Below are 5,387 nucleotides of genomic sequence, written 5' to 3' on the forward strand. Positions count from 1 at the left end.
GTCATCTTCCTCAACTCAGTGAAAAATGTCTCCCTCTACACATTCGTTTAAAACAAAAACAAACCTAGGAAGCATTCTGGACCCTTTGCTTCCTATCATCATTCAAAATATTTCTCACATCCATTTATCTCCCTATCCATTGCTACCACCTTAGTCCAGTCCACCATTATCTCCTGCCTGGATTTCTGCAATAGTCGTAATTGGTTACTTTCTTGCCCCATATCCAATCTATTCTATGTGCAGCTGCCACTGGAATCATTTCTAAATGTAAATTGCTTCATGTCACTTCCTTGATTAAAACTTTTTAGTGGCTTCCCATTGTACTTAGTGAAATTCAAAACTCCTAGCATGGCTTACAAAGTTCTATATGACTAGATCCCTCGCTCCCTCTCCAAACTCATCTCATCTCATCCTCCCACTCACTTGCTATCCTCCAATCACGCTGTGTGCTTTCATTTCTTCTACATGGACTCCAAGGCAGGAATAGTCCCACCACACTCTACAACTCTTGGTCTGATTGACTCCTACTTATCTTTCAGTTTTCAATTTAATGTCACTTACACATTGACTGCCTGACTCTTTCAATCTCCATTCTTAATTAAGGACCCTCCCTCCCTCCAGTGTTTGTTATAGCACCATTTTCTATTCTTTTAAAGCACTTATTATAATTCATAACTAACCAAAAAATAAATACATAACACCTTTGTCTCCTACTGGACATATACACTCCTTTAGGTGAGGGACTATGTCTGTCTTGTTGATTGATATGCCTGGCACGTAGTACCTTCTTCAATGTGTATTTATTGAGTGAATGAGTCAATGAATAAATGAAGTTCACAGTCCCTACTGCATGTAAACTCTAGAACCTCACAAAATAATTCTCTGTAGTAATCGCTAGATAAGGAAGACTTCCCAAAGTTTTCCCATTTATTTACTTTGGGAGAAAGAAGAGGTCGCTGATAGCCGGTTATAAGTCCCCGTTAGGAAACTGATCCTACATGGGGCTCAGACTTTTGTTCCTGAGTTCCTGGCTTACGCTTGAAACCCTTTTGCCTGAGCATCACCCAGCTAGTTCTGCAATCCTGCTCTAGGTATGAATTTTGTCTTTCTGAATCACCTCACATTGAATAGTGCCATCTGCTTTTTCTCTCAACCCCTTACACCAAACCCCTTCCTGAGACAAAGCCTACTGTATAAGTTAGGATGCCTCTTGCTGCAAGTGAGAAAAGCTCCAACCCAAATTGGCTTAATAAACAGGTATTTTCCCTCATAAAACAGAAGGTCGAAAGGTAGGACAGGGTCCAAGCATTATATGTCCGATCTGAGTCTACTTCTCTTGGTTTCTCCTGGCTCTGCTTTCCTCCACGCGTGGGATTCTTCAGGCTGGTAGCAAAATGGTGTCCATGGTTCCTGGGGATTATGTGCAGATGCAACAACGTCCAACAGAGAGGGGGGTGGTCTCTTCTCACGTGTCTGACTTGCTTAGACGCTCTGCAGCTTTTAATCACTGGCAAGCAAACTATGGTGCTACTATGATTGCCTCTGACCAATGAAAATATTCCCGGAATCACATCGGGGAGGGGTCATCACCAGAACAAAAGTGAAGCTCTCACACACAGAAGAGGGGAGTGGGGCAAATGACTGTTGTGCAAACAACCAAGAAAATCTGCCACATATACTTTAATTTATAAATTATAAAACACCAACAGCTATATTTTCTGTACGTGTTTTTCAAGAACCCACTATACCATGACTCTGGATTCTATCTTACACTGGGATGTGACAGAGGATTATAGATTTTTGTGTCTCCAACTCTATTCATGGATTCTCTGAGACAGTAAGTACTGGATACATGTTGTTTTTTTTAAAAAACAAATTAATGTAAAAATATTGATACGATACTGTTCCTTCTCATTTTAAAAAGTTGCCCATAAGACACTTCCTTCTTCCAAACTTTTAAAAATAGTTGCCTTTCAGATTATGATTCAGGAAATATTTTACCTGTTTATTAATGCCTCTGAAGTATGTAACTTTGGTCTAGTCACTCAATAAAAGCTTGTTCAATTAATGTTCGTATTTCAGACTCTATGGACTTTAGTTCACCTCTACAGGTAAGATATTGGGATAGACACAAAAACTCTCCCACACACTCATTCATATTCAGACAGTAATTATTCACTGTGCATAAAACTTAGAACATGCAGAGAAGTACAAAGATGAATATAATAATGTGTCCATTCTGCAACCTGGGTAGATAGAAGTAGCTACGGTTAACATGTTTGTGATCTTTCGTTCTTCCTCCCTTTTTCTTTCTTTTTTATTCATTTGTTTGTTTGACAGGGATTTTTATTTTGGGGTCTGATGAACCCCTAGGTCAATAGTTCAACAAACATCATAGCTTGTTGTTCTTAAATCATTAATTCTACATCAATTCAGCGTTCACACATTTAGTCAGCAGTGATGCAGTATTCCAATACCACTGTGTTCTAGCCAGTGACCCTTAAGTGTTTGTTGCACGAGAATTACTTTGGTATTTAAAATTGTGATTTGTCTACAAGAATTTTTGATCCTGCGCCCCACTCCTCCCAAGCCCACTAAAATGACAGCAAAGGAATGAAAAAGGCATTAACTTACAAGAAACAAAGTTAAAGAGAGGGTGAGACTTCTCTCCCCCTGATTAGAGGTTTCAACAAGTGTCTGGCCAAGGACAAGTGTTTGGAAGATGGAATGTGGATGAAGGAATAGTAATTAATTGAGCAAAGAGGAAGAGTTCAAAACCCAGGAATGAAGATTAAGACCCGTTCCCCTCAAAGACTCTTTAAAGCTTCAACAATTGGGGGGTGCCAGCACTGACAGGGAGGGCCGGTGCTGGCTCAAAATATGAGGAATTGGTGAAAGTCGACATGTGAAATAGACTCCAGGTTCCTTTCTGCACTCACCCAGCCCAGCCCGGCAACTATTGGTCAGTGGACTAAAAGAAGGGGCCGAATGAATGCTTGGCTCCCATAGAAACAGAATGGCCACTGAGGAAAGCTCTCCAGACATTTGCAATTGGGAGAGCCCAGGAAAAAGCTGGTTCATTACTACAGCATCTACTCGTGAATTTCACAAATCAGTACCCCACACAGAGAATGTCTAACAAAACATTAAAATGTTTAGAGTCTCATTCTTAAATATGAAGGGCAATCCAAGAATCACTAAACATTTGATGAACACCTTCTACATGGTAAGGAAAATATACCAAGAAGTAAAAGGCATGTGGAGGGAGCAGAGACAATGCAAGGAGAAAGGAACTTCAACAACCTAGAACTGAAAAATAGCACCGGAGACACTAAAGAAGCTGTAGCTATAAAACAAAAACGAGAAGCAACAAAAATGGACAACACAACAAGAAAGAGCTCCTGGAAATTAAATGTAAGGTGATATAAATTAAATATTCCAAAAAAAACCCTGAAGGATAAAGTTGGGAAAGATGGAAAATAGAAGAGGAATGATGAGAACATTAGAGAATCCATGCGGTGACTTAATGTTAGGAGTTTTAGGAAAGGAGATCAGAGAACACAGAGAGGAGAAAATCATGAAAGAAATAACAGAAGTGAAATTTCTAGAACTGCAGGACAGGATAGGACGCACATGATCCTATACATTAAAAAGAACAACAACAACAACACACCACCTCAAGACATATCATTGTTAAATTTCAGAACATCTTGAATAAGGAAAAAAAAATTCCCACACCTTTTAGAAGGAAAAAGCTGATCACCAAAAATGCAGAAGGACTCAGAAGAGCATCAGAGTTGTTAGCAGCCATTCTTGATGGCAGAAGACAATGAACACTATCGTGAAAGCTCAGAGAATCATTTTCAGCCTAGAATCCTTTACCGAACTAAATGATAACTCAAGTAATGTAGAACATACACATTTGCAGATATACGAGGTCTCAAACATTATACCTCCATTCTTTCTTAGGAAGCCGGAAGGCATCCTTTAGCTGAACAGGGGACTAAAACAAGAAAATGGAAGAGATAGGAGAGAAAATTCTGCAAAGAAAAGGAGCAAGGAAAATGGTAATGGGGCAGGGAGGGATGTCCCAGGACTTCTAGAAAACAGCGAGGCCAGAGAAGAGGAGAAGGAAGAAGTCTCCAGCCTCAGCTCAGAGAAATGGAAGACAAGTGTTTGAGCGTAAAGAATACATTATTCATAAGCATATGGCGCGAGACGTTGGGACGTTGGGGAAAAATTAACAATTCGTAGATGGAAAACCAAACGAGTGATACAATGAGGCAATTATTAACTTCAGAGAAAAAGAAAGCTTGGACAGGAGAAGAGATGTGGCTGTGATGCAGTACTTGGCTCGGTGAACAATATTTATACGGTCTCAGTAAGTAACACTGACTATTGATTTAACAAAAAATTACATGTAACTGTTCTGGGGGATGGAAGAGTAAAGTAGAGTTTAGGTAGGGAAGCAATATTCTAGTAATTATTCACAATGGCAGGAAGTCAATAGACAAGGATGAATGAAGGCAAATCAAGAAATAGCAATATAAGCACATCATTTTTAAAGATATGGAAGAAAATATCAGTGAAACCAGCTAGAGAAGTTGAGGGTGGTAACCTGTAGGGCTAGGACGGAGTGTGGGGAAGGGAGTAAGAAACTGCTAGTTTTTAATTATAAACCTTTTAGTACCATTTTACTTTTTAAAATGATATGTATGTGTCTATATGGGTTTCCTTTGATAATAAAGTTTACCTTCAAATAGTCTCACCTGTGGACATTGTTAAAAGTCTTATTTCTGGGCCTGATCCTGTGAGATTGCAATCCAGTAAGCCTGCAGTGGGACTCAGGAATCTTAACTTTTCACTAGCACTTCCAGAAATTTGGGTGCTGATAGCTCATGGATGATATTTTGAGAAACATCACTCCGATGCCCTGAAATTAAATACAAAGTATTATAAGAGTGGGCATTTATTTGGAAGAGAGTGAATAATTTTCAGATTCTCTTTGATGCCCCAAACCCAAAGAAGTTTAAAAACTGTTATCTTATGTCTGCCTCCCTTCCTGCCTTCCTCCCTTCCTTCCAAGAATAACTGAGATTACATTAACTATTACATTAAAGGTCAAAAGCAGAGCTAATGAGTGTTGTAGTGGGTTAAACACTTTGGAAAACCCATTAGCACTATAGACTAGGCAGCGCAGGCCAAATCTGCGGTCCATTGCTTAATATATTACCAAGGTGAATACCCGTGCATTACTATTACGATGTATCAACATAAACACAATGGCTTGAAAAAGTTAATGTGAATCCATTGGCATCTACCAGTGATGGTGACCTAGCCTATGGTTAAATTTTATTCAGTTATAAAAAACCCAAAACACTCGTATG

The sequence above is a fragment of the Rhinolophus sinicus genome, linkage group LG07, assembly GCF_036562045.2.
Source record: "Rhinolophus sinicus isolate RSC01 linkage group LG07, ASM3656204v1, whole genome shotgun sequence".
Classification (NCBI taxonomy): Eukaryota; Metazoa; Chordata; class Mammalia; order Chiroptera; family Rhinolophidae; genus Rhinolophus; species Rhinolophus sinicus.